General features: G+C 49.4%; 1 long non-coding RNA gene across 1 annotated transcript; it reads left to right on the top strand.

Moving 5' to 3' along the window:
• The first annotated feature begins 244 nt into the window (after positions 1 to 244).
• On the top strand, positions 245 to 20,468 carry LOC134033900 (uncharacterized). The gene is made up of 4 exons (XR_009932179.1): positions 245 to 494; positions 8,210 to 8,283; positions 18,753 to 18,864; positions 20,396 to 20,468. It is a non-coding gene; the product is annotated as an uncharacterized LOC134033900 (long non-coding RNA).
• The last annotated feature ends 2,620 nt before the right edge of the window (positions 20,469 to 23,088 follow it).

Here is a 23,088-nt window from a genome sequence, read left to right as displayed (position 1 = left end):
CTCTCTCACACACACACACCCACACACTCACACACACACACACACAGTAGTTCTTCTCCACCACAGGCTTCGTGAGTCATGAAGACCAGAGGTGTGACCCCTCCTCTCTCTTTCTCCTCCTTCCTTCTCTCCCTCTATCTGTCTGTCTCTCTCTATGTCTCTCTCTCTGTCTCTCCCCTCTCCCTCTCCTCCATCCTCCCTCCCCTCCTCCCCCTCCCTCCAGTACTGCTGCGTTGCGCTCTGTCTGTCTGTGTGTGCGTGTGTGTGCTCGCCCGCTGCACCAGAGAGAGAGCGCGCCAGGCTGAAGAGACTGTGACTCTGAGCTTAAAGACACACAGCTCTCTCCTCCTCTCTCCTCCTCTCTCCCTCATTCTCTCTCCTCCTCTCTCCCTCATTCTCTCTCTCTCTCGCTCTCTCTCCTCTCTCTCTCTTCCTCCCTGTTGACTCTCTGTGTCACACGATCGCTCTTTTTCCGGAAAGGACTGCAACGAACGGTAAGCAGGCTTTCTCTTGCTGTGTGTGTGTGTGTGTGTGTGTGTGTTGCTGGGTGGTTCATGTGTGTGTGTGAGGCTGGGTGGGTGGGGTGTGTGTGTGTGTTCCTGTGTCTGAGTTAGTGAACACAGCGATAGATGCAGCTTCCCTGTGTTGACTGGATCACTCCTGATGTGTGTGTTACAGTCCGAATGAACTGCCATGTTGATGTTGTGTGTGTGTGTCAGTAGTTTTTGAGTGAGTGTGTGTGTGTGTGTGTGGACTAGTAACACCTCAACTGTCAGCATCTCTGAATGTAATTAGTATGTTTAGAAGGATGCTCCTCCTCTCTCAGCTGTGTGTGTGTGTGTGTGGTATGTGTCTGTGTGTGAGGTGGATGTGTGTGTGAGGTGGGTGTGTGTGTGTATGGTATGTGTCTGTGTGTGAGGTGGATGTGTGTGTGAGGTGGGTGTGTGTGAGGTGGATGTGTGTGTGAGGTGGGTGTGTGTGAAGTGGATTTGTGTGTGTGGAGGATGGCTGAGTGTGTGTGTGTGTGTGTGAGAGAGGTGGATATGTGAGGTGTGTGTGTGTGTGTGTGCTCATGGCGAGTCAGGAACCATACATTTGATAAGGAAGGGCAGCATAGGAAGGAGTAGATCAGAAGTTTAACCTGCAACTGAGATAATAGAGAGAGAGACAGGGAGGGAGGGAGAGGGAGAAAGGAGAGAGAAGTAGAGAGTTGAGAGGGAGGGTAGGGAGAGATTGGTAAAGAGGGAGGGAAGGGAAGGAGAGAGAAGTAGAGAGTTGAGAGGGAGGGTAGGGAGAGATTGGTAAAGAGGGAGGGAAGGGAAGGAGAGAGAGAGAGGGAGGGTAGGGAGAGAGAGAGGGGGGTAGGGAGAGAGAGAGGGAGGGAGGGAGGGAGAGAGGAAGAGAGAGTGAATGAAGTGAGATGATCAGAATCAATCCTTCCTGATGGTGGAAGAGCATCATTTGTCTTTCCTTTATTCTCTCCTTGGCCTCTTTTCTCCTTCATCTCCTCCTCCTCATCCCTCTCTCCCCTCATCTCTCTCTCCCCTCATCCCTCTCTCCTCCTCATCCATCTCTCCTCTCATCCATCTCCTCTCATCCCTCTCTCCTCTCATCCATCTCTCCCCTCATCCATCTCCCCTCATCCCTCTCTCCTCCTCATCCATCTCTCCTCTCATCCATCTCTCCCCTCATCCATCTCCTCTCATCCCTCTCTCCTCTCATCCCTCTCTCCTCTCATCCATCTCTCCCCTCATCCATCTCTCCCCTCATCCTTACATTTCTCCTCTCAACCCTCTCTCTCATCCATCTCTCCTTTCATCCATCTCTCCTCCATCCCTCTCCCCATCTCTCCCCTCATCCATCTCTCCCCTAATCCATCTCTCCTCTTCTCTCATCCCTCTCTCCTCTCATCCATCTCTCCTCATCCCTCTCCCCTCCTCTGGGACTGTTTATCTGAAGGATGAACATAGATGCTAAAGAAGGGATCTCTACGCTCATTTGAACCCATGTTATTGGGTGTGCTTTGCCTTCGGCAAGGGCACAACCTTTGTTCTCTCACATATATATTATTATTATTTTTTTAATTTCTTTTTGCCCCCCTAAAACTCAGTCAATATTTGGCCTACATAGCCAACCTAGGTGTCAAAAGTTTTGTCGTCTAGCTTCGTCTACTCATTTTACTTTGTGATGTGAAACACAATTGTGAAATGTAATGTACAATATTAGCTGATATTATTAAGGAAGTAGGCCCACATCTACTTTCGGAAACGGTAGTCTACTATTTCACTGAAGCATTAGCATGACATTAGCCTCTGTTGCCCGGGCAACACATACTACAGTGGTCTATGATGCATCTGTTTTCAATCGTTAAAATAAACATTCCTCACAAATACATTTTCGTTGTAGGATTTATTATGACATTACATTACAAGTAAACGATTTGTTGGTGAAATTATAATTCCCTGTGGTTTCAAACCAGTGTTGCTCATTGCAACGCTGTAGCCTACGCGAGACACACTACACAAACATCTACTGTACACAGCTGTTTAGGAAGTCAAACGGCGACAGAACATGTTCGGCACTCCCCTTACTTAAATTAAAAATCTTTCAATAGGTGAAACTATCTGACTACTAACCTGAACTTCATTGCCACAGCCTAAACTTTGTCAATCTGTTCATGAAAATAATTAATTTCAGCCTAAACCGTACAACGGAACGTTAAATCGAATTCAACCAACGCAATCGCTACCAAGACGAACACAGCAGTAGTCTAGTACTGTACTGTAGTAGTACAATTTACCGGGGCAGCTTCTCCACATAGGGCTATATCGCATTTTGCGTTGTTACTGACTGATCGCTACCAGTGAGCTTTTTATGAATGAGCAATTTTCCACTAAATAAATGTCAAGCTTATTTACGTTTTGGGGGGCATATTTTCAGTTAGCAGATGGTACTGTTTGAATCACGATTCCATCTTCTACTGCCGGTAACGTCGTAGAATAATCTTCAAAGGGGGTTCTTTATTAATGAATGAATGTAATATGAGTAGGCTAAATGCCTGAAAATATCACGAGAAGGGAAAACTTAAAAGGACGTTTAAATCATAGAGATTAGGTCAATTTTTACACCGGTCTGCCAAATGTATTCGTTTTGATTCAGCTATGAGGCTGCCTATTGCAGGGGAAATGAGAAGACATCATATTTAATTCTACACTTCACTCGTATTTTCAGTTGTAAACGAGCAGCACAAAAAAATGCTTTTAAATCTATGTAATCTTTATAAATAATTTGATTCCCCGGCCATGCAAATGACGTTGTGTCCTTGGGCAAGGCACTTCACCCTACTTGCTTCGGGGGGAATGTCCCTGAACTTACTGTAAATCCCTCTGGATAAGAGCGTCTGCTAAATGACTAAATGTAAATGTATGAATAAATGTGTGTGTGTCTGTCTATAAATATGTGTGTGTGTGTCCGTGTATAAGTGTTTGTGTGTGTGTGAGAGAGAGATACAGACAGAGAAGATCTACAGTACTGACCATCTTCCTGTATATACAGTACCAGTAAAAAATGCTGACACATTTTCCCACTTTTGACTGGTACTGTAGATCTACAGTACTGACCATCCTCCTGTCCTGTATATAGATCTACAGTTGCGTTGGTGTGTGTGTGTGTCTGTGTGTGTGGTGGCACAGGAAAACACTCTGGTAGGAAATTATTGAGAGAAAAGGTCAGGAGACAGGATGCCCTTTTATATCTGATACTGGAGGGTTGGGGGGGAGTATGAGGGGGCGGGGCGACAGGTGGGGGCAGGGAGGCAGGTGGCTAGGGAGAAAGATAGAAAGAGAAAGTGACAGAAAGAAAACGACTATTGTGTCTGAAGCAATCTGAAGACAGACAGAGAGAGGAGAGACGAGAGAGGAGAGGGAGAGAGGAGAGGGAGAGAGGAGAGAGGGGAAAGGAGAGAGGGGAAAGGAGAGGGGAGAGAGGAGAGAGGGGAGAGAGAGGAGAGGGGAGAGAGGAGAGGAGAGAGAGGAGAGGAGAGAGGAGAGGAGAGGAGAGAGAGGAGAGGGGAGAGAGGAGGGGAGAGGGGAGAGAGGAGGGGAGAGGGGGGAGAGAGAGGAGAGGGGAGAGGAGAGAGAGGAGAGGGGAGAGAGGAGTGGGGAGAGAGGAGAGAGGAGAGGGGAGAGAGGAGAGAGGAGAGGGGAGAGAGGAGAGGGGAGAGGAGAGAGAGGAGAGGGGAGAGGAGAGGAGAGAGGGGAGAGAGGAGAGGAGAGGGGAGAGAGGAGAGGGGAGAGAGGAGAGGGGAGAGTGGAGAGGGGAGAGAGGAGAGGGGAGAGAGGAGAGGGGAGAGGAGAGAGGAGAGAGAGGAGAGAGGAGAGAGGAGAGAGGAGAGGGGAGAGGGGAGAGGGGAGAGGGGAGGGAGCAGTGAGAAAGGATCTAGAGAGAGAGGCATTGGTGAGGATCTAGAGGAGAAAGAGGATCTCAGGTTGTTTTGGTTCTGAGTGGAAGGTCATGTGACCCATGCTGTCACCCATCTCAATGGGAACAGATGACAGCTGCAATTGGCATGGAAGCACAGCCCCTGAGGTAAGAGACCACCCGCCCTGGTTCCTGCTTAGTCACATGACCCTTGACCCAGGCCATGTGACCATCTCCATGGCAACAGGGCATGACGTCATCACAGGAACACTTGACGATACCGCACCGATGACCTGTCTGTGATGTCATCCCCCGGTGTGCTGGTACTGAATCTCAGAGCAGAACAGGACTGTTGCTGGTACTGCATCTCAGAGCAGAACAGGACTCCAAATCAAAATGTATTTGTATAGCCCTTTTTACACGCAAGCATGTCACAGAGGGCTTCACATACGCCCATAGAACTGCCTGTTAACCAACCTAAACCCTCGAGGAAGACAAGGAAAAACTCCAAGAAAAACTCACTGGAGGAGAAAAAATGGAAGAAACCTTGGGAGGAGCAATTCGGTGAGGGATCCCCTCCTCCAGAGACGGTTGGCGGGAGAGAGGAGCAGAACACAGGCTTAACATAGTCATACAGCAGGGAAGTGTCAATGGGTGTTGAAACACCAAAATTGATTGTTCAACTTGGTAGATGTGGGAAGGGACCGGGAAACTCGCTGTTGCCCGTCATGGAGACTGGTTTCCGGTTGGCGACCAGGTCCAGCGTTGGCAGACCGACGACCAGGCAGGTGCTGACAGCTCAAACCCCCCACACCACAGGGTTGCTGGTACTGCATCTCAGAGCAGAACAGGACTGTTGCTGGTACTGCATCTCAGAGCATAACAGGGCTGTTGCTGGTACTGCATCTCAGAGCAGAACAGGACTGTTGCTGGTACTGCATCTCAGAGCAGAACAGGGCTGCGTTTCCCGATAATGATGGATCGTAGCAACGATCGAGCAAAATAACGAAACCATCAATATTTCTTACGTGCATTTCCCAAACATGCTTGTAAGGAGTAGGCTAATCTATATGCTTTCAAGAGCCATGAATTTTCAAGAGAAACTTTAGCTACTGTGTCTTTGGGAACGGCCCGTAAAACTAAGATTCGTTGATGGATTCTACGATCAACTTAGGCTTACGACACTTTCAGGAAACGCAGCCCAGAACTGTTCCTGGTACTGCACGGTTGAACGTTGCTGGTGTGTTGTCTGCTGGTTCAGGTCAAGCTGTGTGTGTGTGTGGTCTACCCTCTACAATGCGACTAAAACACTTGCATATGCAACAACATTTCACACTAGGCAACAAAAACTTTTCTTTAATTAGCAATGCATAGTAAATTGTATTTCACTCACCTGTGATTGAGTAAGAGTTGAGCGCAGATTTCAATGAGGCACCGTTGCTTGACGGTCGCCCTCTGTCTGGCCTTTGATGTCTGCTCTCCGTGTCAGTAGTGTTGACACCTGTGTGTGTGTGGTGTGGTGTGTGCTCTCTACTCCTCTCCTCGGACACTCTGCTGTACAAGAGGACAACAAGAGCAGAGAGCACACGCACACACAGGCACACGCGCACACACACACACACACACACACACACACACACAGGTGTCAACACTGCTGAAACGGAGAGCAGACATCAAAGGCCAGACAGTAGAGCAACACTGAGCTGAGGACGGAATCTCAATATGAAACGCAGTGTATGTGTTCCTGCAGGTGTGTGTGTGCTTGTGTTAATTTGTTAGTGTGTGTGTGTGCCTGTGTGTGTGTGCCTATGTGTGTGTGCCTGTGTGTGTGTTTGCCTATGTGTGCGTGTATAAGTCTTCAGAGCTGTCTGTGTGTGCCTGTCTGTGTGTATGTGTGTCTGTGTGTGCGAGTCTTCAGAGCTGTGTGTGTGTGCTTGTCTGTGTGTATGTGTGTCTGTGTGTGCTTGTCTGTGTGTCTGTGTGTGCTTGTCTGTGTGTATGTGTGTCTGTGTGTGTGTGAGTCTTCAGAGCTGTGTGTGTGTAATCTAACAGAAGTGTGGGTCTGAATGTTGTGGGGCTGTTTAATTACTCTCTGTAGGAGGGGCCTCGTAGAAAACAGCCATGTACATGCCCTTGGCATGGTGTGTGTGTGTATGTGAGGGTGTGTGTGAATGTGTGGGAGTGTGTGTGAATGTGTGTGTGTGTCCTTCCCTCTGTTATTGATGGGCTGGTTCCTTTCCCTGACCCAGTTTTTCTGCACTGACACCCACTGTTCACATCATGCCTGTGTTCACATCATGCCTGTGTGTTCACATCATGCCTGTGTGTTCACATCATGCCTGTGTTCACATCATGCCTGTGTGTTCACATCATGCCTGTGTGTTCACATCATGCCTGTGTTCACATCATGCCTGTGTGTTCACATCATGCCTGTGTTCACATCATGCCTGTGTGTTCACATCATGCCTGTGTTCACATCATGCCTGTGTGTTCACATCATGCCTGTGTGTTCACATCATGCCTGTGTGTTCACATCATGCCTGTGTGTTCACATCATGCCTGTGTTCACATCATGCCTGTGTGTTCACATCATGCCTGTGTGTTCACATCATGCCTGTGTTCACATCATGCCTGTGTGTTCACATCATGCCTGTGTTCACATCATGCCTGTGTGTTCACATCATGCCTGTGTGTTCACATCATGCCTGTGTTCACATCATGCCTGTGTGTTCACATCATGCCTGTGTTCACATCATGCCTGTGTGTTCACATCATGCCTGTGTTTACATCATGCCTGTGTGTTCACATCATGCCTGTGTTCACATCATGCCTGTGTGTTCACATCATGCCTGTGTGTTCACATCCTGCCTGTGTTCACATCATGCCTGTGTGTTCACATCATGCCTGTGTTCACATCATGCCTGTGTGTTCACATCATGCCTGTGTGTTCACATCATGCCTGTGTGTCTAGGGTTAGGGTTAGGAGTGAGCTGAGTGTGCGTGCCCACATGCAGTCTGTGTGTTCATGTGTGATGGTATGTGCACTGTAGGAGAGACTAGTACTGATGGACTGTAGGAGAGACCAGCCAGCAGCACTGATGCACTGTAGGAGAGACCAGCATTGATGCACTGTAGGAAGACCAGCATTGATGCACTGTAGGAAGACCAGCCACCAGCACTGATAAACTGTAGGAGAGACCAGCATTGATGCACTGTAGGAGAGACCAGCCACCAGCACTGATGCACTGTAGGAGAGACCAGCACTGATGCACTGTAGGAGAGACCAGCACTGATGCACTGTAGGAGAGACCAGCATTGACGCACTGTAGGAGAGACCAGCCACCAGCACTGATGCACTGTAGGAGAGACCAGACACCAGCACTGATGCACTTTAGGAGAGACCAGCACTGATGCACTGTAGGAGAGACCAGGACTGTATGATACTAGAGATTAATATTGGCTATTTATTTACATTCCTATACCTGTGTGAACCAACTATAAATGGTTGACCAATTACATGCTTTGAAAAGCATTGATAAAAAAAAACATGCATTTGATTATTTCTAAAAATATTTGTTTGTAATTGTTACTAGGCAGAATGTTAGAGGTGGCCATCAGGGTAATGGGAGTAAACACGAGTGAGACAGTTAGGTGCGGTTGATTTACACCACAGTTTGCACTTCAGCTATTGCTGAATTAGCAGCAATTAGCTTTGTGCCTGCCGGTGAACCGAATCAAGTGATCCCAATGTAGCTGCACACTAACCCCCCTGCTGTGCTGTGTTCCTCAGAGCGTCTTCCTGGGCAGCGCCACCTTCTGCCTGGGGGAGCTGGTGACCCACCAACAGCTTACTCTCAACCTGCGGTAAGGACACATCCTGTTTCTCACTGTCAACTTCCTCCTCTCACCTCAGCCTCCTCTTTCTCTAACCCTAACCCTAACCCTCTTTCTCTAACCCTCTTTCTCTAACCCTCTTTCTCTAACCCTAACCCTCTTTCTCTAACCCTCTTTCTCTAACCCTAACCCTAACCCTCTTTCTCTAACCCTCTTTCTCTAACCCTAACCCTAACCCTCTTTCTCTAACCCTCTTTCTCTAACCCTCTTTCTCTAACCCTAACCCTCTTTCTCTAACCCTCTTTCTCTAACCCTCTTTCTCTAACCCTCTTTCTCTAACCCTCTTTCTCTAACCCTCTTTCTCTAACCCTCTTTCTCTAACCCTCTTTCTCTAACCCTCTTTCTCTAACCCTCTTTCTCTAACCCTCTTTCTCTAACCCTCTTTCTCTAACCCTCTTTCTCTAACCCTCTTTCTCTAACCCTCTTTCTCTAACCCTCTTTCTCTAACCCTCTTTCTCTAACCCTCTTTCTCGGCAGTGGTTTTTATTGGCCAACAAAGGTTGGTGCTCAAAGTGGGACTGTCAGGGTTCACTGTGGAACCCAGGTGGTGTGTGTGAGTCTGTGTGTGAGTCTGTGTGAGTGTGTGTGTGAGTCTGTGTGAGCGTGTGTATGTGTGTGTGTGTAGTAAAGTGTGTTAGTGTTATTCAAAAACCATTTTCCTGTACAGTTGGCACAAATGTGTGTGGATGTGTGTGTGTGTGTGGATGTGTGTGTGTGTGTGGATCTGTGTGTGTGTGTGTGGATGTGTGTGTGTGTGTGGATGTGTGTGTGTGTGTGGATGTGTGTGTGTGTGTGGATGTGTGTGTGGATATGTGCGTGAATGTGTGTGGATGTGTGTGTGGGTGTGGATGTGTGTGTGTGTATGTGTGTGTGGGTGTGTATGTGTGTGTGTGTGTGTGTCCCCGTGTTCAGCTATAGCTACATGCAGAGCCCGTCTGTAACCTCAGCTACAGCAGCTGATGTAACCTCAGCTACAGCAGCTGATGTGACCTCAGCTACAGCAGCTGATGTGAGAAGCAGCTGTGCACTGTCTGACTGGGATTACAAAAGAGATCTGTTTGTCAAACCTGTTCATGTGTTCTAACGCCTGCAACATCATTCTGAATCTTTAGACTAACATGGATAATGACAATGATAACCACTTGGAATCCTCTCAAGGATTATTGAGTTTCCTACAAAGAGTGGAGACTTTCTAGAAAAGTCTTGCTTGCTGAGATATACTGATATTACACACACATACACCCAGCATGTTGATGGCAGGTCTATAATAATAAAATAACTAAAATAACTATTGTGAATCAAGTTAAATTAAGTAATTTGTTGAAGTTCTTACATTTAGTCTTTTTTTTCCTCACATTTTCTTCACACAAGTTCTTTTTCACATACAGTAGACTTTTGTAGGATTAGTTATTCTACTTAGATGCACCCTGATGCAACATAACCTTTAGAGAAAATAGTTGGAGAAACTCCCTCCCTCTCTCCCCTCCTTCTCTCACCATCTCTCTCCATCTCTCTACTAAACGAGCAACTCTCCCTGTGACCCAGTTCTGTGTTTTCAGGTATGATGATAATGGCAAACGATAATTGTGTGTATATACAGGTGAACCAAATATACACACATACCGAATATATATATATACAGGTGTGTGTGTGTCTCACAGTTTCCTGACCCAGCCTCAGAACTCTGCTGCATGCTGTCACGTGACCCCCCCCCACCCCAGACTGGGTCTTTGTAGTCTTCCCTGTGCACCTGGGAAGGGGGAGGGTATATATTAAACACACCTTAACTGTCCATGTATGTCAGATGCTATGAAGATCTGCAGAATTGAGCTGTTCCTCTCTGCAGTGACAGCTGTGTGGTCAGTGTGTGTCCTGCAGGCAGACACTGACCACGCAGCTGTTCCTCTCTGCAGTGACAGCTGTGTGGTCAGTGTGTGTCCTGCAGGCAGACACTGACCACGCAGCTGTTCCTCTCTGCAGTGACAGCTGTGTGGTCAGTGTGTGTCCTGCAGGCACACACTGACCACACAGCTGTTCCTCTCTGCAGTGACAGCTGTGTGGTCAGTGTGTGTCCTGCAGGCAGACACTGACCACACAGCTGTTCCTCTCTGCAGTGACAGCTGTGTGGTCAGTGTGTGTCCTGCAGGCAGACACTGACCACACAGCTGTTCCTCTCTGCAGTGACAGCTGTGTGGTCAGTGTGTGTCCTGCAGGCAGACACTGACCACACAGCTGTTCCTCTCTGCAGTGACAGCTGTGTGGTCAGTGTGTGTCCTGCAGGCAGACACTGACCACACAGCTGTTCCTCTCTGCAGTGACAGCTGTGTGGTCAGTGTGTGTCCTGCAGGCAGACACTGACCACACAGCTGTTCCTCTCTGCAGTGACAGCTGTGTGGTCAGTGTGTGTCCTGCAGATTTAAGGCAGACAAGCACACAAAGCAGCACTCATGAATAAGGGTTAGGGTTAGGTTAGGTTAGGTTAGGGTTAGGGTTAGGGGTTAGGGGTTAGGTTAGGGGTTAGGGTTAGGGGAACAAGGACTAATTACAATAAACAAATGAATGTCTGTACTTCTGTTAGTGTTGTTTCTGTTGTAGACGTGTTGAATAGGGAAGACATGCAGAGTAGTGTTAGGGGAGAGAGTGCTGGAGGGTGCGTGTGTGTGTGTGCTGGAGGATGTGTGTGTGCGTGTGCCTGCCGACGCAGCCTCTCTGAGGTCAGGTCTCCGACGCAGCCTCTCTGAGGTCAGGTCTCCGACGCAGCCTCTCTGAGGTCAGGTCTCCGACGCAGCCTCTCTGAGGTCAGGTCTCCGACGCAGCCTCTCTGAGGTCAGGTCTCCGACGCAGCCTCTCTGAGGTCAGGTCTCCGACGCAGCCTCTCTGAGGTCAGGTCTCCGACGCAGCCTCTCTGAGGTCAGGTCTCCGACGCAGCCTCTCTGAGGTCAGGTCTCCGACGCAGCCTCTCTGAGGTCAGGTCTCCGACGCAGCCTCTCTGAGGTCAGGTCTCCGACGCAGCCTCTCTGAGGTCAGGTCTCCGACGCAGCCTATCTGAGGTCAGGTCTCAGCCTCTCTGAGGTCAGGTCTCCGCACCCCTCCCATGCTGTTGCCTCAGCAACGCGTCACAAATTATAATTGGTTTTGCACAGAGTCAGTCGAGACAGTGGAACGGTGAAACAGTGTCACTTTTCACAGAGTTGAAAATCGATCGGAGCTCAGGGAGGTGTAAAGGAGCAGGGAGGTGTAAAGGAGCAGGGAGGTGTAGAGGAGCAGGGAGGTGTAGAGGAGCAGGGAGGTGTAGAGGAGCAGGGAGGTGTAGAGGAGCAGGGAGGTGTCGAGGAGCAGGGAGGTGTAGAGGAGCAGGGAGGTGTCGAGGAGCAGGGAGGTGTCGAGGAGCAGGGAGGTGTAGAGGAGCAGGGAGGTGTAGAGGAGCAGGGAGGTGTAGAGGAGCAGACTCAGGGAGGTGTCGAGGAGCAGACTCAGGGAGGTGTAGAGGAGCAGACTCAGGGAGGTGTAGAGGAGCAGGGAGGTGTAGAGGAGCAGACTCAGGGAGGTGTAAAGGAGCAGGGAGGTGTAGAGGAGCAGGGAGGTGTAGAGGAGCAGGGAGGTGTAGAGGAGCAGGGAGGTGTAGAGGAGCAGGGAGGTGTAGAGGAGCAGACTCAGGGAGGTGTCGAGGAGCAGACTCAGGGAGGTGTAGAGGAGCAGGTACTCTGCAGAGCAGGGAAATTCTGAGAACAATAAACAGTTAAACTATAGAGTCTGTCTCTATCGTATAGACTGAGCAGACAGATTAGCCGGCTTCTCATTGGCTCCCAGAACCAGCTACACTTGTCACAACCAGTTGACATCAACCTCAGGTAGCTGTGGGGGTGACTGTTTGTGTGACTGTGTGTTTGTGGGTCTGTGTGTGTGTGTGACTGTGTGTGTGTGTGACTGTGTGTGTCTGCTTCTGGAGCACTAACCCATCTGTTTTTGTTAAACCCATCATCTGTTTTGCAGCGGGGGAAGGCTTGTGTTGTCAGTGTGATCACACTATTAAAGAAACATAATCACGTCTCAGAATTCACTATCTCTCAGTCATTCTGCTCCCCAGGCTGATACAGAGCAGGGTCACACACACACACACAAACATATACACACCTACACACACACACCTACACATGCACACACCTACACACACACATATACACTAGGGCTGCAACTAACAATTATTTTAATAATCGATTAATCTGTCGATTCTTTTTCCGATTAATCGATGAATCGGATGAAAATTGGGCTCAACCCTTCGGCGAGCACAACCATTGTTCTCTCTCATATATATTTATTATTATTATTTTCCCACCCCTAAGGACCCCTCAATATTTGGACTACATAGACAACATCTGTGTCAAAATGTTCGTCTTTTAGGCTGAAATTAAGTTTTTGTGGCGAAAAGTTCCTTGTGTGGCAGAAGGAACCTCAGTGCTAGCCTGACTCACCGTCAGCACACGTTAGCAACGACGCATAGATACGCCGTTCTAGTAAGACAGACAGCTCTATCAGCGAGCCTTCAGCATTAGTACCGTAGCTAAAAGTCTAGGAAAGTTCGGCGTCATGGAGCCGACCAACTACATTCTTATTTAGCACTAGCGTTGCCACCTGCAGTTGACAGCTGTGCTTCATTTTGCTCCTAGATTCAGACCTTGTCCCGGTAAATTGTAGAGCTAGCTAACTACTAGACTTCGGTTGTGTGGGCATCGCAGCAGCTAACCAGTCGAAGGACGTATACATGGATGTATACAAAAATACAGGAGCACACCCTACAATTTCCCCTCTCTAGTTTAGTGTGAAATGCTCCCTCAACTTGGATGACTTGGGTCATACAGATTTCTCTGCTTCCGCCATGTGTTTCAGAACAACGGTACGGGTCTCTCCGATGGCCTTTCCTCTACCTCCCCTCCTACGACTTATTGCCACTTATTGAGTGGCATAATAGTCGCGCGATACAACGAATCGATAATGAAATTCGTTGCCAACTCTTTTAATAATCAGATTTTATCGATTCGTTGTTGCAGCCCTAATATACACACACACACCTACACACAAACATATACACACCTTCACACACACACACACACACATATACACACATACACACACATACACACAAACATAAACACACCAACATATACATGTGCACAAATATACACACACACACACACACACACAGGGACATGTGGGTTCTAAATTAAGAAGCAGGGAGGCCAATCCAATTTGAACATTGAATGTTTATGATGTCTCTGTGTGTTTATACTTTTGACTGGGGACAACGCGATCAGTCAGTCACTATAGAATGTTGATAATGTCAGGCTACTAACCAACTGCAGTGGATGCTGGCCTGCCTCCATGCCTCTCTGCCCCTCTCCCTGCATGTTTCCGTCATACATATAACAACATCTGTCCCTGTGCTAGGCAGGCAGGGCAGAACTTCCCTGGCTATATTTAGCTGTCTTGTCCAACTTTATTTAGGTCAAGAATCCACAGCTAGACTTCCTCTGGCTTATGGGGCTGGCAGCTTTAGCCAGCGTTTCAGTGTTAGCTAGTATTGCTGAGTTAGCTGGCGTTGCTGAGTTAGCTGGCGTTGCTGAGTTAGCTGGTGTTGCTGAGTTAGCTGGTGTTGCTGAGTTAGATGGCGTTGCTGAGTTAGATGGCGTTGCTGAGTTAGATGGCGTTGCTGAGTTAGCTGGCGTTGCTGAGTTAGCTGGCGTTGCTGAGTTAGCTGGCGGTGCTGAGTTAGCTGGCGTTGCTGAGTTAGCTGGCGTTGCTGAGTTAGCTGGTGTTGCTGAGTTAGATGGCGTTGCTGAGTTAGATGGCGTTGCTGAGTTAGCTGGCGGTGCTGAGTTAGCTGGCGGTGCTGAGTTAGCTGGCGTTGCTGAGTTAGCTGGCGTTGCTGAGTTAGCTGGTGTTGCTGAGTTAGATGGCGTTGCTGAGTTAGATGGCGTTGCTGAGTTAGCTGGCGTTGCTGAGTTAGCTGGCGTTGCTGAGTTAGCTGGCGTTGCTGAGTTAGCTGGCGTTGCTGAGTTAGTGTTAGCTAGCAGTAGTAACCCCCCCCTCACAGGAAGTTGGCAACCCTACTTCCTGTGTGTGTGTGTGAACAATCCCCTGGCCAGGCATGGTGTACAGTAGATGTCCTACAGGACTTGCTTTAGTTGAAAAACAGCCATAAGCTCCAAGCAGACTGTTCCTCCTCTTCTTTATCAGCTCTTTGTTCTGTGTATTTTTAGCCTCCCTGGGCTAAAGCTTTCGTTAGGCCTCTTACAGGGGTGAGCTGATGGTGCTTTGCCAGGCTCGTCTAGCTAGCTGTCGGGGTCTTTTCTCTGTCTCAGGGGCACAAAGACTTTGAAGGTTTTTGTTGAATTTATACCACCCCATGGGGTTATGGAAGAGGACCACTGAAGACTGGAGACAATTGCTTGTCCTCCCCTTCCAGACTCCCTCTCTCTCTTTCTCTCCCTCTCTTTCTCTCTATCTCTGTCTATCTCTCTTTCTCTCCCTCTCTCTTTCTGTCACTATTTTTCTATCATTCTGTGTCTCTCTCTGTCTGTGGCAGAAAGAAGACACACGTTTCACTATCTTTTCTTAACTGAGTTTGTTATTTCCTGTTTCATTTCCTGTTTGATCTGCTAGCCATCTCAAACTTCCTGCTGTATCACACTGTGGCCTCTCAGCTCTGCGTGTCACACATACAGCCTTCACATTCTTCTAGGTGCTACAGTGTTTAACACCTTCTTACCAAGCCCTCGCAATGATAGTCCTCTGGTGTTGTTGTATGGTGTCCCAAATACTCCACAGTGAGCAGGGTACTAGAGACACTACTGGCTGGGGTATGGGACAGGGGGTATAGGGGTATGGGACTAGGGGTATAGAGGTATGGAGGATTAGGGGGTATGGGGGTATGGGACTAGGGGTATGGAGGGTTAGGGGGTATGGGGGTATGGAGGGTTAGGGGGTATGGGGGTATGGGACTAGGGGTATAGGGGTATGGAGGGTTAGGGGGTATGGGGGTATGGAGGGTTAGGGGGTATGGGGGTATGGGACTAGGGGTATAGGGCTGTATGGGGGTATCGAGGGTTAGGGGGTTAGCGGATTTGTGTCTAGTGATTGGACTTGAGCGGTTGTCCCAGAGGATCTATATGAGTCAGACTCCCTGATCAGGCAGACTGACTCCCTGATCAGGCAGACTGGACCCTGTGACATTAGGAAGAAAACTTAAACAGAAACTCATGTAATTTTGAGTACATTAATGTCAGGTTTAAACGTGATGCCTCTCATTCCCAGCATCTGAAATCTTAGATTACACAGTTAAAGTAGTAAGTATTGATTCCCTCTGGAGGTCTGTTTCCCATGCTCTTCTTGTGCTTCTGTTTCCATCACAGTTATGGATGGAAAGTGCTTCTGGTGGAAGGGAGAAGCAGGTATTTCTGGGAGGAATAAATGCAGGTATTCTGCTGTGCCATATTTAATACACTTAAAACTCGTTCACCGCCACTTTTACATTTAGTCATTTAGCAGACGCTCTTATCCAGAGCGACTTACAGTAAGTACAGGGACATTCCCCCGAGGCAAGTAGGGTGAAGTGCCTTGCCCAAGGACACGTCATTTTGCACGGCGGGGAATCGAACCGGCAACCTTCTGATTACTAGCCCAATTTCCTAATCACTCAGCCACCTGACTCCCTGACTTGATCTGGGGATCTGGGCTGTTCGGGATGTCAGATGGAAGGAGAGGAACATCCATGTTTCTCACAAGCACACACCTCCCTCTGTGTGTCACGTCTTTAAAACACTCCCTCCAGATATGTGCTGTGTGTTTGATACACAGAGGGAAGTCCTCCCCCTTGAAACTCAAAGCACTTCCTTTTGATGACTAATTGTTTCTTAAATCATGCCAAATTCACGACGGGCGCTTTGAGCACATTATTTTTGTCACTTTCACAAAGCTCCCTGATTAAGTGTTGTCACACAGGGCCGCCGGCCAATTAGATTTTAGGAAGAACGGGCTCACAGGCGAAAAGAAATCTGCAGACGATTCCCTCAGCCAACTCTGACAGACAGAGAGAGTGGATGAGGTGGGGGAGGGGGAGGGGGGCAGCAGGAAGAAACAGAGGGAGGAGGGGGATATGGAGGGGGAGGGAGAGAGAGAGATGGAGGGGGAGGGAGAGAGGGAGATGGAGGGGGAGGGAGAGAGAGATGGAGGGGGAGGGAGATGGAGGGGGAGGGAGATGGAGGGGGAGGGAGAGAGAGATGGAGGGAGGTGGAGGGGGAGGGAGATGGAGGGGGAGGGAGAGAGAAATAGAGGGAGATGGAGGGGGAGGGAGATGGAGGGGGAGAGAGATGGAGGGAGATGGAGGGGGAGGGAGAGGGGGAGATTTCTTTCTCCTCAGAGAAAAAAAAAGGTTGACTGTTCACACACGGCCTGATGACACACAAACTAAACTTCCCCCGAAGGACACGTATACGTTTGTGTGTGGTGTATTCAGCATGTGTGTATGTGTGTGAGTGTAGTGTATTCAGTGTGTGTGTGTGTGTGTATCTGAACAGGTGTCCAGCTTGTAGGACAGAGCTGTATGTGAATTCCTCCATGTGTGCCGTCACACATCTAGTCCTGAAAGACATGAGTGAATTACCTGGCAGCACATGGAAGCCCTGTCTGCATGAAGAAGGACATTTCATTAGTGGACGAAGAGGAAAGCAATCCTAGGAGTAGGTGTTTGTAACTGTGGATCCTCCAGAGGTTGAAGACTGAATAGCCAGGTTAAATGCAAGGATGTTAATCTTTTTATCCTCCATCACAATCCCTCTGAGACTGTTGGCTCAAAGTCAGGGTGACATTCTCTATATCTGTCTCTCTCTGTCTCTCTCTCCACCCTTCTCTCCCTCTCCACACCCCTCTCTTCATCCCTCTCTCCCTCGCTCCACCCCTCTCTCCCTTTCCACAGCCCTCTCTCCTTCCTCTCTCCCTCTCTCAGTGGAGTCAGTCTCCCAGGAGAGGTTTTGACTGGTACTGCTCCATCCCATAATGATCTGGTTGCTGAGAGCGTTCAGGTGTGTCTGGAGGAGGGCGACGCCCAGCTCTCTTCCTGTGAATGAGCGATTTCCCATAATCCCCACAGCAGGCCCCTCCCCCAGTCTGGAGAAAAACAGCAGGCCCCTCCCCCAGTCTGGAGAACAGCTGATAGGACCAGCTACTGTGTGTTGTCAGGGTGTTGTCAGGGTCATTTGATCACTTCCATCCCCCTCTCCTGTACTCCATCCTCCATCCTGTTCACTCAGCACACACACATACTCACAAACACTAAAGCCTGGTTCATGCTTCTGCGGGTCTGGCTTCTTAATGTCATGCAGTGCACAACATGTGTCACGCAGAGATGTGCTCACAATTTAGAGTTGTGCGGCCTTGTTGTCTAGCCTCTGAATATTTTCGCACTATGCAGCGCAATCCCGCAAAATGGTGGTTTGTTTGCTTGTAGCACAGGAAAACCTCACAGAAGTAGTTGCTGTGGTTTGGGAAACAAAACAATATTTTTTGCATCTTCCCCAATATAGCTAGGTAGCTATATCTATTATCTATTATCTACAGTTAGCAACCTGGCTATGAAGAAAGATGGAACTTTATGTTGCGTCTGACAGACACGTTTGAGAAAAACCAGTGAAATTGAGGAGCTGAGTTGGAAGAATGTATTTGTTAGATATACATATTATATTTCTAGTTATATATAACTAGAAACAGAGACAGAAGAGCGACCAGGCTTGTGAACATGTATAACCCTAACCCTAACTAACCCTAACTAACCTTAACTAACCCTAACTCTCTCCAGCAGATAAGGGTGAACACAGTGTGCTTGTTTGGCAGATGCGATCATTTAGCCGGAAATCCCAATTCTCTGTAACTCCTCTCTCTCTCTCCCATCCAGCCAATCATCGTTAGTGCGCCTCTGCAGTCTGTGTACGCGTAGCTACACACTTCGAGACTTTTGAGCTGGTGCATGTAGCCTGTGTTGCCCTCACACACACACACACATCCACACACACTCTCTCTCTCTTTACATATCTCTCTCTCTTTACCTATCTCTCTCTCTCTCTCTTTACCTATCTCTCTCTCTCTTTACCTATCACTCTCTCTCTTTACCTATCTCTCTCTCTCTTTACCTATGTCTCTCTATCTTTACCTATCTCTCTCTCTTTACCTATCACTCTCTCTCTTTACCTATCTCTCTCTCTCTTTACCTATCACTCTCTCTCTTTACCTATCTATCTCTTTACCTATCTATCTTTCTCTCTCTCTCTTTACCTATCACTCTCTCTCTTTACCTATCTCTCTCTTTACCTATCTATCTTTCTCTCTCTCTCTTTACCTATTACTCTTTCCTCCTCTCATCCTCCTGTGTTCGCCCACTCTCCCCCCAGGTCGTCTGATGGTGTGTCTGTGGCAGGGGCGGTGGTGGTGACCCATCTGAAGATGGGAGAGATGGAGGAGGGAGACATGGAACACATCACTGCTGACATGAAGGGGCAGAAGGTAAGGAGTGGGGAGGGAGGGAGGGATTGGAGGAAAGATGAAGGAAGGCAAGGGATGGAGTTGGTTAGGTGTCCTGTACAGCAACGCTAAACCCCTGACAGAGAGGGTGGAGGGAGAGGGTGGAGGGAGAGGGTGGGGGGAGAGGGTGGAGGGAGAGGGTGGTGGGAGAGGGTGGAGGGAGAGGGTGGGGGGAGAGGGTGGAGGGAGAGGGTGGTGGGAGAGGGTGGTGGGAGAGGGTGGGGGGAGAGGGTGGGGGGAGAGGGTGGGGGGGAAGTCGGCTGAACTACAGAGAATGTGAGAGAAGGTATTAAAGGGTGAGAATGTGTGTGTCAGTGAGTGGAAGATAGAAAGAGAGAGAAGGAGACAGAGAGTCTCTCTGGTTCAGATAGCTAAACTAATGCTGACAGGATTATTCTGTCACTGTTCAAGTGACCCAGTAAGATTCATCAAGCCTCCCAAGCCCTTACAGGCTCTGTGAGTGTGTGTGTGTGTGTGCATGCGCACTTGCGTTGTGGGAGAGACTTAAAGAATTAGCTGGAGTGTGTCAGTGTGCCTCAATCTCCTCCTTTTTTGTCTCTCCCTCCTCCCTCCCTCTTTATCCCCTTCTCTCTCTCCATCTCTCTCTCTGTCTCCATCTCTCTCTCTCTTCCCTCTCACTCTGTCTCCATCTCTCTCTCTCTTCCCTCTCACTCTGTCTCCATCTCTCTCTCTCTTCCCTCTCACTCTGTCTCCATCTCTCTCTCTCTTCCCTCTCACTCTGTCTCCATCTCTCTCTCTCTTCCCTCTCACTCTGTCTCCATCTCTCTCTCTCTTCCCTATCTCTCTCTCTTTACCCTCCATTCTCGGTGGGAGGGTTTAAGCTTGTCTTAACCACCTGGTTGGTCTGAATGTAAGATCTCTCCAGTAGGTTCCGCCCACATCCTGCCTCCTGTAAATCCCTTCTGACAGACTCTACCTCCTCTGAGAGATAGAGGGTAGGAGAGGGAGAGAGAGAGAGAGACAGACAGAGACAGACAGAGACAGACAGAGACAGACAGAGACAGACAGAGACAGACAGACAGACAGAGCACAGATGTCTAGCCCTGAGAATGCTGTTGAATTCCGGACTATCCCATCGTCCTCCACATGGGGTGTCTTCACACCAGGAACAAAGTAGTACGTACTCTGCCTCTCCTGCCTCTCATGCCTCTCATGCCTCCCCTGCCTCTCCTGTGTCGTCTGGGTGACTCACCAAACTGCTGTCTGGTTCAGATACAGTTTGTGTCGTCAACAGGGAACAACATGCTACATGCTAAACAGATTGTTCTGGTTCCACTGTAGAAGCAGCTACATGTGTGTGTGTGATTGCCTGCATGCTGAGTAAGAGAGAGTCCATCTTCTCGCTCTCTGACAGGAACAGTGGAGGTGTTCTACAGGAAGTAGTTCTCAGACACGTCCAAATGTTGTTCATACAGCAGACATACTCTTCAGGAGAGGAACAGTCTGTAGACACTCTTCTTTTAATAGCTTTGTTTCCTGCCCCCTCCCACAGTGCACGTTGGTGTGTGAGTCTGCGTCTCACGGAACATCCAATGACAAAGACAGTGGCCCTCTGACCGGTCCTGGTGAGTGATGCCTCACACACACCCTCACAAACTCACCTACACACATACACTCACCTATACACACACACACACTCTCTACAGCAGCAGAGTTAGTGGGTGTCTGGTCTCTACAGCAGCAGAGTTAGTGGGTGTCTGGTCTCTACAGCAGCAGAGTTAGTGGGTGTCTGGTCTCTACAGCAGCAGAGTTAGTGGGTGTCTGGTCTCTACAGCAGCAGAGTTAGTGGGTGTCTGGTCTCTACAGCAGCAGAGTTAGTGGGTGTCTGGTCTCTACAGCAGCAGAGTTAGTGGGTGTCTGGTCTCTACAGCAGCAGAGTTAGTGGGTGTCTGGTCTCTACAGCAGCAGAGTTAGTGGGTGTCTGGTCTCTACAGCAGCAGAGTTAGTGGGTGTCTGGTCTCTACAGCAGCAGAGTTAGTGGGTGTCTGGTCTCTACAGCAGCAGAGTTAGTGGGTGTCTGGTCTCTACAGCAGCAGAGTTAGTGGGTGTCTGGTCTCTACAGCAGCAGAGTTAGTGGGTGTCTGGTCTCTACAGCAGCAGAGTTAGTGGGTGTCTGGTCTCTACAGCAGCAGAGTTAGTGGGTGTCTGGTCTCTACAGCAGCAGAGTTAGTGTCGACCCCCTCTAGCGTGCTCTAGCGTGTTCCGTGGTTACACCACCAGAACACTGTTCTGCTGGTGTCCTGCAGCTGGTTGCCATTGAGCCGGCCTTGACGAGCGGCAGAGTTAAAGAGGCTGGCGGCTGTACAGAGTGTTTGATGGCTGTACAGAGTGTTTGATGGCTGTACAGAGTGTTTGATTCCAGCCTGGACACCATCCCTGCTGCCATGAAACAGCTTTAAGTACAGAGAGAGAGAAACACTGCCAACGCCAACTCTGGATGTGTCTCTAGGAAGTACCAAGCATGGTGAGGTGGGAGGAGGGGAGGAGAGGGTACTGAGCATGGTGAGGTGGGAGGAGGGGAGGAGAGGGTACCACACAGCAATCGCCTGGGGAAGTCATTTCCTTAAGAGGCCCCTGGAGGAGAGGATGGAGCGTTCTGATTGGATGTGAGGGAAGTGTGGCAGCAGGGGTGGAGACAGGGGTTAATCTGCTCCTGACAAGTGAGGAGGAGGTCACCCCTCCGATCCCTCTCTCCATCTGTCACCCTCTCCTCTCTTCTCTTTTCCTCCTCTCTCCTCCCCTCCCCCCTTTCCTCCCTCTCCTCTTCTCTCCTCCCCTCCCCCCTCCTCCCCCTCACATCTTCTCCTCTTTCCTCTCCTCCTCTCCTCCCTCTCCTCCTGTCTCCTCTCCTCCTCCTCTCTCCTCCACTCTCCTCACCTCCTCTCCTCCCTTCCTCCTGTCTCCTCTCCTCCTCCTCTCTCCTCTCCTACTCCCCTCTCCTCCTCTCTCCTCTCTCTCTGTACTCTCAGCTCCCTCTCTACACTGCTGAGTGCTTAGTTGTCCAGTCTGTGTCTGAACTTCTCAACTTTCAAACAGTTAAGGAATTGAAAGTGTGTATATTGTGTGGTTCTGTAAGACAGCTCAGAACTCACACAGTCACAGTTTATAATCGAAACACTATTCAAGCTTTATTCGTACCTCCCAGCCTCGGTCGCTCCTGACATCCAGCACGTTCCAGACCACCGCCGCTTGTAAGACTTGCCCTGACAGGATTATCGTCCAATTAAAACTTTGCGCTCCCCCGAATCTGCTCTCCTGGCCGGTGGCCGCTTCCGAGGACGTCACTTAACTTTCTAAACGCTCCGTTGCCTTCCGGCAGGCGCAGTCTGTCACCGTGGCGACACTCTTAGAGATGGGCGAATTTGAAAGAATGTTAAGGGTCGTATTTGTAGCGTTGAGATAAAGAGTACGACTGCTTGAGCATGGTGTGGAATGGAGGAGAAGGGGAGGGGAAAGGGGAGGAGAAGAGCGAGGAGGAAAGGGGAGAGAAGAGGACAGGAGGAGGGAGAAGGAGGAGAGGACAGGAGGAGGGAGAAGGAGGAGAGGACAGGAGAGGACAAGGAGGAGGAAGAGGAGAGGACAGGAGGAGAGAGGAGGAGAGGGGAAGAGGAGGAGGACGGGACGGGAGGAGGGAGAAGGAGGAGGAGAGGACAGGAGAGGACAAGGAGGAGGAAGAGGAGAGGACAGGAGGAGAGAGGAGGAGGAGGAGAGGGGAAGAGGAGAGGACGGGACGGGAGGAGGAGAAGGAGGAGGAGAGGACAGGAGAGGACAAGGAGGAGGAAGAGGAGAGGACAGGAGGATGAGAGGAGGAGGAGGAGAGGGGAGATAGGACAGGAGGGAGGAGGAGGAGAGGGGAGACAGGACAGGAGAAGGAGGGAGGAGAGAGAAGAGGGCAGAGGAGAGGTAAATGGCTCCAGTCATGATTGTGACTTCCTGGCTCCAGTCATGATTGTGACTTCCAGCCTGACGTTCAGTTCTTAGAGAGGTTAGGATTACACATCAGAGTACTTCTGAGATGCAGTTTCTCTCTCTGAATGTACATTTATATTTATTCATGTTGGTTTTTTCAGAGTGCCGTGACTCTACTTTATTATTTTAATTACTGATAGACTTCTCCTCTGAAGAAAAGAGGCAGGGAGTGAAGGAAAGGTTCTGCCTCGGCCAGTCCCACCCTGCTGGCTCGCT

This window comes from Osmerus eperlanus, chromosome 14, assembly GCF_963692335.1.
Source record: "Osmerus eperlanus chromosome 14, fOsmEpe2.1, whole genome shotgun sequence".
NCBI lineage: Eukaryota > Metazoa > Chordata > Actinopteri > Osmeriformes > Osmeridae > Osmerus > Osmerus eperlanus.
This window is presented reverse-complemented; position numbering and strand designations above follow the sequence as displayed.